Here is a 12,930-nt window from a genome sequence, read left to right as displayed (position 1 = left end):
AAAATATGTTCAGAAATGTCTTCTGACAGAATCTGTCTTTGTTCTGTGTTTTGTGGTGATTAAGATACTTGCCGAAGATGGATGTTTTTCTACCCAGAGCTGTTCAAATTCCTTGAAAAAGAAAAATTCTCTTTTGTTCATATAAGTATGTCTTTGTCGAGACAGTTGACAAAACAAAGAGTGGTAGTGAAGCTTGTTTCAGAATTTATTCCTTGGCCTTTGGTTCTGAAGAGCGTATTTATCAGAGTTTTATGCATCAGAAAGGTACTGTGCATGTAGAGGGCTGTTTCAACTGGCAGCATTTTATTTCTTTATTTTTTCTTCTTCTGTGAACTCTTTTAAGTGCATGAACTCTAAACAACCATCTGCCTCTGAAACGTGCCCAGCCCAGCAGTTTAGGAAGTCAGAGTACAGAGAATTAAAACCAGATCTCAACACTTCAGATTTTAACGTTTTAGCACAGGATGGCTGACCTAGTAAGACCATTAGCCTCTGGACAGGTAGGGAACAAGTTGTATTATTTTTATGTTTATAGGGAGAATAGCTACATGTGTCTTTTATTTTGGGACAAAACAGCGGTTCATCATCCACCATTTTCATTGAATGTCCATGAAACTTAACAACCACTTGGATGAAGAGAAGGAGTTGTCCGGTAAACAACATACTGTACCAGCAGGCAGGTGGAAGAGGAGGAGATGAAGTTTCCATATACATGATATGAGATGTCTTGAAGTCTTCTAAGTCTCTGCAGAACTGTCTGAACCTTGACTCTTAACGTTTTATGGGATTTTCCACCCACCCACACCCTGCTTTATTCCATGGAAGGGTGGAAGCCTGGGACAGCTGTGCCAGGATTATTGCACCTGCAGGGGAAGGGAACAGAAATTTTTGAAAACAGAAGCATTGAGTTTGTCCCTGTTTTTTCAAGATGTGAGTTCACGGTCTTGTATAGAATATATGAATGGTTCACATGAACTGGGTATTTCAGGATTCAGTCTGGTTTTATGGTGGAAAAAAAAAAAATCTGGCAAGGCATCTTGTCATATTTAAATCTGGAAAATATTCAGCTCATTTCTGACAAATACCAAATCACCACGTGTTACCTGTTTTTCAGCAAAGTTATGTGGTCCCACCGGCATTGCGGAGAATGAAGAGGATGTTTCAGATGTAAGGCTTTCCATACCCGCCAGCCCATTTCTGTGCCATTGTTTCAAAGAACAAAAATCTGCCCACAGCTGTGTGGACTGTTTGTTCTGGTAGCAAGAAGGTCACAGTATCAGCCAGAGATGGCATTTGAACTTGGGCAATGCCATGAAAAGGAATTAGTGTTTTTTCTGCTTTAGACTGTTCAACTTGTTTTTACGTGTCAGATGAAGGAAATGAGTGTTCTGCTTCCCCCATCCCTGTTCTGTTTGCAAGGAAATGAGTACAGTAGATGCTTAGGAGCATGAAACAAGAAAGCTGTGCTGGTATGGCACGTACATCTTGGATCTCCCACTAATGTGCTTAGAAGTGATGCCCAAAGCCTCTGTGTTTCCCACTTCTCTTCTGTTGATGTTTGATTTGATATACTGTGGTTTGCCAACTCTATCTGACAAAATAAAAAGCTTGGTGTGTGAATGAGGTTTGTCTGAATTTGTGAATGTACTGAGATCCAGAAGAAAGACAAGGAAACTTTTAAACATTCTGTGCATTAAATTACATGTATGGGACTTGAGGTTTCCTTTACAAGTGAATCACACTGTTTTTCTGTTGAAGTGGATGGAACAAATCCTTCATTCATTTGTGACTGTGTGAGCAGTGAATGTGGTTGCATGGTCTTACAGAGGCAAAGAGGAGCATGGAATTTAGCTTTTTGTGCTGTTCAAGCGAGGAAGAGGACTTGGAAGGTTATTTCTGCCCTTTGACACACTGGACAATATCACAGAAATAGAAGAACGTAGTTTCCTCTCAAAAAAATAGGTACTTTCAAATGATCATGTTTTAAATGTATGGTACATTTAATCTCTTTAACTTACTCCAAGAGAATTTTGTTTTGCTTTGGTCTCAAGGGTTGTTTCTGGGGAAAAAAAAAAAAAAATCCCAAATGTTGGGAGAAGTCAGATGTGCATAAAACAGTTCATAAAGCAACTCCTACACAAACACACAGATCCAGTGGTCTCCCTGCTGCTAAGGCACTTGGTATGGGTGGATAGTACTGGAAGGAAAACTAGTGATAATAAATTCAACTTTTAACGTGACTTTACTAAATAACTAGATAATAATAATAATAATATAAAGAATGTATTGTATGTTAGACCAGTTGCTAGTATTCTGTCTCCTGTCAAACTGTTGATACTGTTAAGGACAATGCTAGAAAAATGAGCTAATTATAGTGGTTGCTTAAAGAGGTTGGTACATGTTTTTACAAAAATAAGGAAGCAGCATTAGACTAGTACTCTAAGACAGACTTATTACATCTGAATAGCATTAGGGAATGCTTTTAGGGTGGGTTTTCAGGTGCTTGGGCATGCATGTGCAAGTGGGTTTTGTGGTTGTTATTTCTCTTTAGTCTTCATAATGAGTTTCTCACTTGGAAAGTGCTGTGTACTTAGGTCTGTTATCACAGATGTTTGACTGGATCATTTTCAGTTGCTGGATTTTTTCTTTTCTGTTGTTGTTTTAATGTTCAATATTTATTCAACCTGCTCTGTTTTGTTTTACTGTGTTCATACATCATGAAATATATGGAGTTAGCAATTTTTCCCCTTTTGAAAAAGATTGGTGTTTCACAAATACCAAAATTTCTTTGGTTAGCACGTTGCCAATAAAGCAGTCCAAGTGTGCCTCTTGGAGCCGTTTGGCACTGGCCCTGCTTGCAGCCCACTGTAAATCTCGGATGGTTCAACGGAAACTCCACAGATGCTGGGAGGGTGCAGTATTAACTTTAACATCTGCCCTGTGGGGAACCAGCTTTTCCTTCAGTCACATTAGACTGCTGTGTTGTCTCAATTAAGTTAATACAATGCAATGCAATATTTTACTGTTGCATGATGAGTTGTAGGAGCGGTACCTTGAAGTGATAGTCTTCCACCCCAAGCATCTACTTTCTTCAAGTGGGGGATAACTGGCTTAATCCGTGCTGCTGGCATCTTTTCCTCCTTACCTCAAGCTCTGCTATTTCATAGTAGAGGGACAGCAGAGGCTTCACTTCCACATTATTTTTCTATTCCCTGCCAGTTTGCTGGGACTATGGCACCCACCTGCCCTGCCCTGGTCCTGCACAGAGGCTTGTGGAGGGAAATGCTTCCATATGTCAGGACATTACTAGTGTGGTAATGTGGCTTATCACCAGTTTTCTGTGATGTGGTCACTGAATCATAGAATAGCCTGAGTTGGAAGGGACCCACAAGGACCACTGAGCCCAACTCCTGGGTCTGCATAGATCCACTAAAAATATATCAAGCAACCAGACAGCTTCCCTGGGCATTTTGTTTTCTTCCTACTTTTTCACCCTTCTTTTGTTAAAATTTAGTTCTGTCCACAGCAAAATATCTCACAAAGTTATCCAGCATTCGTTACTTATTTTCTCTAATGGGCTGTTCCATTGTGTGTCACTGGCTTGTGGAACAGACCACAGCCTAATTTCAGAACCAGATGATAATAATATTTACTAATAAAACATATATTCCAGTTACTTGAATTTGATAATGAAATACAAATAATTCAGAATGCAAGAATTTGAAGCTTTTTTGGCAGAAGTGTTTTCCAGTAAAGCTTCCTGCTGAGCATTCAAGTGGAACAAATAGTTTAATTTAAAAGCTACTTACAAGCTTTATGTATTTATTTATTATGCAGCTGTGAATGGTAAAGGAATAAATTACATTTTAGAGTTAGTTTGGATGGCTGTCCTGTGGTGGGAGTTTCTGCTAATGGTACTTTGGTGTAACTGTTTCCTGGGGTTTTAGATCCTTTTTCTAGCTGTAGAAAGGCTGCTTTGTCTTTGAGGAGTTTTGTATCTTGGGTCTTTGGCAGGCCTTAGTGTGACAATTTTTTTCTGCTCCTTCAAATACATCTGATAGTTGTTACAGAAGTGCTGCCATAACTGTGCCGCTCGTGGGGACATGAACTCAGTGGTGTTTATTTGTTTAGAAGTACCTGTCAGAATGTGACTGTGTCAGGCCTTACGCAGCATTTTAGTGCTGTAAAGCTGCTGTACAAGTTTAAATGGTCAATGTAAAAATAGAAAAAGAGAGGATCGCCATCCCACTTTACAGGTGGGGAACTGGAAATAATAGAGAGAGAGCGCTGTTGTATTTTTGTATATGGAGAGCTCACATGTATGACCTTGCAGAAACTACTTTATTTAGCCTGATGAATATTTCCCATACATAAGATAACTTGTTGAGAGTTCCAAATGCTTTTAGTGTTTTGTTTTTGTGTGTGTGTGTGTGTTTTTTTGTTTGTTTGTTTGTTTGTTTGTTTTTAATGTTATAACTTAACTTTCATGATATGCTTTGAATTATTTGCTTGGAATTTTTTTTGGTCCATTTTTTGCCAGGTCCATCAGCACAGAAAATTGCTTGTGATCTGTAACACTAACCATTCAGATAGTCCCTTAAACTTAATTCAACAGCGTGTCTCAAAAGCCCACATACTTTCATTTTTAATTTAATTAAAAGGATGCATATTTGCCCAACACTGTGGAGAATTACATGATGCAGTCTGGCTAGTCAAACACGAAGGCAGTCACAGCAGAGACCTTTTGGCCTCATGAGCTTTTATAAGAACAAACTGTATTAGGCAAACAGCTGTGTAATGTGAGGGGGTTCTTATTAAAAAACAAGAGGGGATGGGGAGAAGGCTTTTCAATTCCCCCTTTGCTGGTTAGTGTCTCCAGTTGGTAAGTAAGGGACAGACAGAATTTAAAAATAGCTGCATTTCAATTGCATTACTTCGTCTCTTTTGAAAAAAAAAGAATACTGTTGATTGGATTGGCTCTTCATTCTGTTATAAGAATGTCATAACTTGACTCTAATGCTTATACAACGCCTTTTGCAATTAGATGATGTAAACCTTAGTATCACCAGAGAGGGTCAAATAGTCCCCCTGAGGAGCTAGACCAGTGAGAAAAATGAGCCTTGATGGCTTATATTTATAAATGGAACATTATCCATCATTAAGGGATAGGTAGTTCAGGAATTTTTTCATGAGTGCAAAGGGAAAAATGAGCAATAGAAAGCATTTTGTGGTTCTAAGTAGCATCATGAACATGGGGTATTCAATTTAAGTGAAATTTTCCTTATTTGGGCTAATTCATTTCAGGTTTTATACTGGTACACCAAGAGGTTATCACCGGATTTAAAGACAGATAAATCAGCCACCCAGTCTTTAGTCTTTTTTTGGAAGTGTACTCGTACATTTCGCGTGTAAGCTGATTATGCCCCCATAAGCACAAAGTTGTCATGAGACTTTATGGACCTTCTGAGAATCACTATAGATTATGTTACTGAGAATTACTATCTACATCTACAGTGTGTTGATAACTTGTATTGCTTTTGTGAACTCGGCCCTGATCCTAACAGCACCTCCTGCTTCTGGCTGACCAAGTGAAAATACTCTCTTTGGTTCCGTTTTCTTATCTCTAAAATAGGAATAAGGGTGTAGATCTCCTCTGCATGTTACTTTAACGTCTGCTAACAAGAAGTACATGCTTGCAGCTAGTTGTTTTGTATACTGTTGTGTTTGCTTATTGATATATTAACGATGCTTTGTAATGTGGGATACAGTGCTGCTAATTGCTATGTGATAAAACAAGTGCACAAGAGCAGAGAAGCCCTATGCCTGTGAGAGCTAAAGCAGTTTCATAACATTTGTGTGGAAGGCACTCATCTTCAGAGCAAGAGCAACCACATTTTGTCCATGCCATCCCATGATCTTCTTGCTTGATATGAGTGCAGAATAATGACAGCTGGGAAGCCCTTTGTGGTCCCTGATTTTGTTTCTGGCTGTGTAAGGCTGACTGATTTAACGTTTGTGTGATATTCTGAAGGGGTGTTGGTATATTGTCATCCCTGTGGCTTCATTCTTCTAGATGTCTGGGGTTATTCTGCATGGCATGGTTACTCTGCACCACACCATGCTGTTGAACAGTCAGGCAATATCCCACCTCGATTCTGGAAGGAGCCCTGCCTACATGCAGTCTGTCAATATGTCCAATTTTTCTTGTGAAATGGCAAGTGTGAAAAAGGCAGGAAAGAGCTACGACTTGTTCCTCTAGGTCTCTAGCTATGAGATTCCACATGCACCTTCTCTGCATACCTGGGAATTATTGAATGCTGGAAGCACTGCTGTCAGTGGCATTTGTGCCTCATTTGGCTTTGCCTGTTGTCACCCAGCAGAGTCTTGCCCCACACTCCTGGCCCTGTTATGCCTGCTGCTGTCCGTGCCCTTTTCGGTAAAGTCTGAGGGTTATAGCTGCTTTGTGTTGAGCCTGTTGGATGCCTGAAGATCCCAGGAGGGGTTGGACCAGGGCATGAAATCTTATACAGCAGTGGGGAGAGGTATAAATGGTGTATTGCTGTACAGCCTTGGAGGTAGGGTGAAGTCTCTGGTGGGCAAGTCCCATCATCTCTGCAGTCAGACCAGCTGGGAAGCAAGGGTGGGAGGTGTGTAAGGGGATGTGCTGCCTTGCATGCAGAATCCAAGGACTCCTGTACCCAGAGTGAGGGGGGACAGCCTGGAGAACAGTCCCCAGCACCACCCAGACCCTCGACCACTTTCCATGCGTGAATTAAAACTATACTTCACATAAATCTGAAACATAAAAGGAAAGAGCCTCCCGTCTGGTAGGAACCCATCTGTTCTGCACTGTTCCAAGTCCTGGCAGCTGTCCCGCGTGGCGGTGCTGTGTCTGATTCAGGAGAAAGTGAGTGTGTTAAGGAACGCCAGTGCTGGCACACTGGAGTTGCCTGTGACAGGGTGATTTGGTGAATGAGTTAAGCATCACGAGGTAGCAAATGTGTTTTGTAAAAACAACCTCATCAGGAGCTTTATTTCTAGAACCGTGCATTCCTTGTGACCTCTTCGTGTATTTTAAGTGCTATTAAGAATTGGTGGTTTTGTTGCAGATTTAAAAGACCGTTATGAAGTAGTGGTGTTAAAATAAAAAACAGATTAGCAGGCACTGCCTGTGAGATCTGCACTGCAGCCTCTGATGCAAGTGAGAGGAATGCTGTAAAATCAGTGTTGGCTTTTGGGTGCACACTCTAACTGGTGCCAGTCAGGCGATTCTGTCCCTGGTTTGTAATACGAAGTTTTGATGGTCATAAGTCCACCTATTTTGGAAATATTTAGGCTATTGCTCGTGTTTGTGCTCCCCTTTCAATGGGGGGCCAAAGAGGCATTTTTCATTGGTACTGTTTTACTAGGATTGTGTTGTGCAGTGTGTTCACTCCATGTAGCTCCTATTTTGGTGTTGAGATGCTGAAGGAATGCTCTCTTTTTGGAAGGTACTTGGATGGCCAGCAGCATATTTCCAGGCTGTGGCAGTTTTTTCTCAATCTGAATGCATATTGTTTTATTTGTATATTGTGAGCGGCCTCTGGTTTTTATGAACATGACGTCCTGGAGGGAGAACACCCATATTGTGTTTGTATTTCTATTTTGATTCTTAGCATATTTGTAGATAATTTGTAATTTTTTTTTTATATTGGGATCCACAGGGTGGAAGCTTATTTATTAAATTTAATAAAGCTTAAAACAGTTGCTGAGATGCACTAAGCATGAGACATAACTGCATGCCTTACAATTATAATGGTATCCATTTTAAAATTGTCTTTTTATTCCTATAATTGTTGATTTAATGCAGAATAATTGCTTTGCTCTGGCATAAGTTTAGCAAGAGTAATTTAAAATAAATTGATGAATTGTAGGCTATCTAAACTTATTGACAGTATTTTGTTTATGTATTCGTAATGCATCTATTGTTTTCAAGAACAATTCTGTCAGCTGGTGCAAAGCTGAATTTTCAGCAGTAGTTGGTGGATGTGTGCAAACTGGTAACGGGGGGAGGGAAAAAAGTGAGTTAGTTTTCTGGAACTTGGTTGTTTGTCCCAAGCAGCGGACAAGTGGACAACATCTTGTATCTGCTGGAGCTGTTGTAGAGAATCAGCCTTCCAACCATGGCTGCTGCCTTCACATTTTCACATCTTTCCTATACCAAAGTACACAGAGACCACTCCGTGATGCTGGGTCTCCTGGATGATCAAGACTTTTCTATGCTTCCTTCGTACAAAATCATAAATGATAAGTAGTTCATTTGCAGGGTTGCACTTCTGTGTGATGGGCTGGCAGCTAGTAGTTGGGAGTACATATCACTGCTGCTACTTTCTGAAGGCTTCACATACGAACAGGGAGAATCAACACAGAATAAGTCTTTTGTTTTCTGACATTTCAGTTTGCGGGTCAGCTTATGTTTGTATCCTTGAGCATCACTTCTATTTTATTTTCATTATTTCCTCTTTTTTCCTGCATCCCTGTCTTGCTTTTTCCGTTTTTATAGTAAGATAAAGCTGTTTTTGGTTTTCATAAGAATTTTTTGGTGCAGTATTCCTGCGTTCTGTTTTTCTTCCCTGAGCCTGTGGAGTATTTTTGATGAACACAAAGTCATCTTTTGTTATCTTGTCCAAACCAAACTTAGTTTCACCTTCATTTTATTTTGCCTGGAAAGAAGTATGTAGACAATCCAGTGGCAGAGAATAATTATGAAATATCCGCCTTGTTCTTTGTAAGGCAAGACACTATCCTCTACAGCATGAAGTTTGCTGGGTTGCTGAAGGTTATTGTTTTGAAGGCAATGTGAGACTACTTTCAGTTCAAACTGTTTCCTTATCAACTCCAAGATTCTGTGCAAGACAGCAGGTGATCTACTCCAGAGCTGGAGGAAGATGGAAAGTTGTATCATGAGCTTTGCCAACAGTATTTTGGTGTGCATGAGGCCAAAACAAACCTCTTCTGAACCAAGAAAGCAAGTAGAAGTAGCCTTTGGATGCAAGAGAAGGGTATTTCCATGCTGCAAACTCCAGTCCTGGATCTGGATACCATATGATAATTTTTGGAAAAAGACATTTACAAAGCAACTTGCACGGATTTTTTTAAAGAAGAATACCTTCATGTAACGGGCCCTTCTTTCTAATTACAGACTGGGGGATTCTCCAGGGAAAATCCAGCAGAGAAAGCATTTAAGATAGAATTAGGTGTAGATGCCTACGGAGTTTTGGATCCACCAAAAAAAAAACAAACAACAACAACAAAAAAGAAAAACTAACAAAGAACAGGCTGTGTTTGATAATCGGGCTATAAATCCTAGCACGCAGTGCTTATACGTGGAGGAACAAATTTTCTAGCAGGCTGGTGCTATTGTGTGAGGATGGATTTGGGCCAGGCTTCCAGATTTGAAACCCCATGAACGCCGGTAGGCTCAGGCCAGGCTTTGGCTTGGGTTCATCTCAAGCATTGCAAATACAGAAAAGGCATTTGAACATTCACAGTAGCAATTGGAGGTCCAAAAGGGGAAGGTATCTGCATAATCCGTTCACTGCTTGCACATACAAGGGGCTTATTACTGCCAATTTGAACCTTTGTCTCCTTGATTGTTACGAGAACATTTTTAGAGCATCTTTGAAAACACACTGCAGCATAACACAAAGGGAATGCTCCTGGCATGCATCCTCGCTATTTGAATTGGTTGCTTAACTATTCTCTTCAGTGGGAAGAGCTTTATTTAGCTTCTCTAATTTTACCCAAATAATAAGTCTCTTGCACATTGTCCTCAACTATGTGGTCCCCTCTGACAGCCTTTTTCTGTAGCAACAGCTGAGGTCGAGTTCCTGAATTGCGTGGTGGATTCAGAGGACAACGGGTACATTACAGGTTTAAGCAATACTGCCCTCTGAAAGTGGGCTCTAATGGGTAGATTTCAATAAATTATCAATTATATCCAGACCAACTGGAGTGATTCATGTGTTGGTTTTAATAAGCCTTGTGGTCATGTATTCACTTTCACTTTTGCAGCAGAGTAAACTCTGATTTCCTCTGAAGTGTGCAGCTGCTGTAAATGGTAACAGGGCAGCAGTGTCCGTCACAGGCATGCATCCTGTGCTTGCTGTGTCTGGGGGTTGTGTCTGAAGCTGGAGAGGGGAAAAGTTTCATGTGAAAGTGAACTACGTGCAATTATTAATTTGTGTGGAAGCTCATAAGGGATTCAGCTGGGGGTGGCACTGAATTGCGTTTCCTCGTTAAAATTGTTCCGCTTAAGAAACTAGAAGAGGAAAGGAAAGAAAATGCACATATGCCTGTTCAGTTAGAGGAAGTTGTCGGAGCATCCTAAAACATTTCGTATTAATGAGAATATAATTGCCAACTTTTACATCCGATCTACTTTATGAAGGTTTCCCGCGGAGAAAGCTAAATGAGCATTTATCACTGCAGAGGCATTGCTAGTGTAGAGGATGCAGGAACACAGAGAGATATGAATATTTTATGGTTCTGTGACAGAGCTATCTCCAGAGTGTACCATCTCCTTGAACTGAGCTGCATGTGTGGCATGAAGTCGTGATTTATGTCAGATTGCTTGCCTGCAGAGTGGGACCCACTGAGGTCCATCATGTGAGCAGCTACAGTGAGTTGCAGATGATATTAAAGCAGGTAGGAAATGATTTTGCAACTCTGTGCTGGAAGGAGTGGAGTCCCCTTCCCAGAGTCAGGCGTGCAGTGGCAAAGAGCCTGGGGAGGAGACACGGCTGTGACTTCTGCCTTGAGACCAGGTGAGGTCGTGTTGTTGCAGCTGCAGATTTTCACAGCAGTAAGAAGTTGTCACAAATATTTCCCTGCCCAGCACGGCCGCACTGGTTGTGTATTAATCTCATAGCAAGTTGTTTCTCAGTTTGCTCTACCAGGCACACTCTGCACACCTGATATCATTGGTATTTTGAACTTAAAAGCTCCAACTTTGTTGAGAGCCCTGTTATGCCACATCTTGACAAATCCCTCTTCTTCCAGGAGTGCATTGGCAGACTGGTTCCAGCTAAGCTGAAAATTTTATCCTTGGTCTACTCAACTATAATTCTTTTCCATTTTAATACAATTTGATCATAAACATCCAGCAATGTAAAAGACACAAATTGCATGTTCTTTATCAAAATTGGTGATGTATTGTTACAGCCCATATGGCAGGCTATTGAAACAAACTGCTGAGAGAGCTATGTCATAATATCTACGTACCAAACATTTCTGACTCACCCCCACCCTCACCCCCTGCAGTGATTTTGTAAGTCAGGGCAAAATTTAGACTGCTGTTTCTTATCTGGTACATACTTCTAAGGCATTGCTAAACAAAAAGTTAATCTTAAAAACTGTGACTTCTTGTTGGGGGTTCCAGGCTTGCCAAAGGAACATGTGTCAGCAATTTTAAGCTTAGCAGCCACGTAGCTCCGAAGTATATTTATAGATGCTCTTTCATGACAAAAACTGAGAGATTTTTGTTGTCTGTTTGAGTTACGTTTACAGTAACAGCTTTTTGTTCACTAACGTCACTTTAAGAATTTATGTAGCAATGAAGAAAAAAACTGAAGTGCACGACAAACAACTCTTCTTTTATTTACATGCATGACAAAGTTACTGGATTCAAAGAGAAAAAACACTTTTAATGGTTTGACTTAGCACGCATGTTCATGTGGACAGCTGTGGCGTCCTGCACATATATGTATCTTTAAACTGTTTTATAACAATTTTATTCCCGTTCTTGGATGGAGGTAAATACTTTCAGTTAAAGCAATTCTGAAATGCGTGTGGTTGCCAGTAGAGTTGTTTCAGAACTTAATTTTTGGACAGAGACCTTTGAGTAAATCTGGTGAGGGAGACTTTGAATATATTCTATATTTCTCCAATTTAGTACAGACAGAGTAGGTGATATTACTATAAATTTGGATACTGTTGTATCACAGTAAAGGCTTGGAAGTCATAGGCTTGTATCTTTTCAATAATTGAAAGGTACTGTACCCACCATAAACATGTGGGTTTGCTCACAGCCTGTGTCATCAGCACTGGTGGGTATAATTTAGTTGTCTAGCAGCTGTTCCACTGCATTTCTCTTGGCCACTGTCACTTCTGTGGTGTATGCAGCCCTGAAGCGTTGTGGAGCTGAGCCAGTGATTCATCGCTAGTCCATTTTTGTAATAAGCAACATTTTATATTCATCTGTTAATGATCGAGCTGTAGATGCAAAAGAGAGTTTTGTTAGTTCTTTGATAATGGAGGTCTTTTTCAACCTTAATGATTCAGTGATTCTGTGAACTTACAGGAAGTTAATACCCACACCCTGGTGTTGCTGGGCAGAAGCTTTCTGTAGTACTCACTGCCTTCTGCTTTGTCTTAGGAGTGTGGAAAGATTAAGTCATGCTACTGCTTTGCTACCTTTGTGTTGTTTTTTTCCTGAAGACCTCCCCCAGCTTACTGTAGGAGCATCAGCTCAGCTCTCCCTCCATTGGTCCTCTCCTCATTGCTGTGTCTATGGAGTGAGAGGCTGAGCTTTGTGGTCAGCTCACGCAGATCAGCAGGGTCCAGCCATGGACCTTGCACAGAGTTGTGTTGAGTCCGATCATCTCATGGATCCAGATGAAATTTAACTTCAAAAAATGCTGTTGTGTCGGTTTTTGATCAACTCTGAAATGGCTGTACCATAGGTGCTGCTGTGACATATTTTGTGTCTCATTACCAAGGAGAAAAACTTGGTCTTACATGTTCCTTATCATCGTTATAAGCCTGTATGTATGAGGTGTTGTTACGATGGGGAGAGACGCACAAGCACAGAGGAGAAGCAGCTGCCAGAGAAATGGTGCCTGTTGCTTTATCCACACTTCTGGTAAAGAGCAGAGCAAGCAGATCAAGTCA

At 40.7% G+C, this 12,930-nt stretch overlaps 1 protein-coding gene across 4 annotated transcripts in view; it reads left to right on the top strand.

Moving 5' to 3' along the window:
* ARNT2 (aryl hydrocarbon receptor nuclear translocator 2) overlaps positions 1-12,930 on the top strand; it is a 107,466-nt gene that overhangs the window by 45,196 nt on the left and 49,340 nt on the right. The gene's annotated exons all lie outside the window — the stretch shown is intronic.

The sequence above is a fragment of the Aythya fuligula genome, chromosome 11, assembly GCF_009819795.1.
Source record: "Aythya fuligula isolate bAytFul2 chromosome 11, bAytFul2.pri, whole genome shotgun sequence".
Lineage (NCBI taxonomy): Eukaryota > Metazoa > Chordata > Aves > Anseriformes > Anatidae > Aythya > Aythya fuligula.
This window is presented reverse-complemented; position numbering and strand designations above follow the sequence as displayed.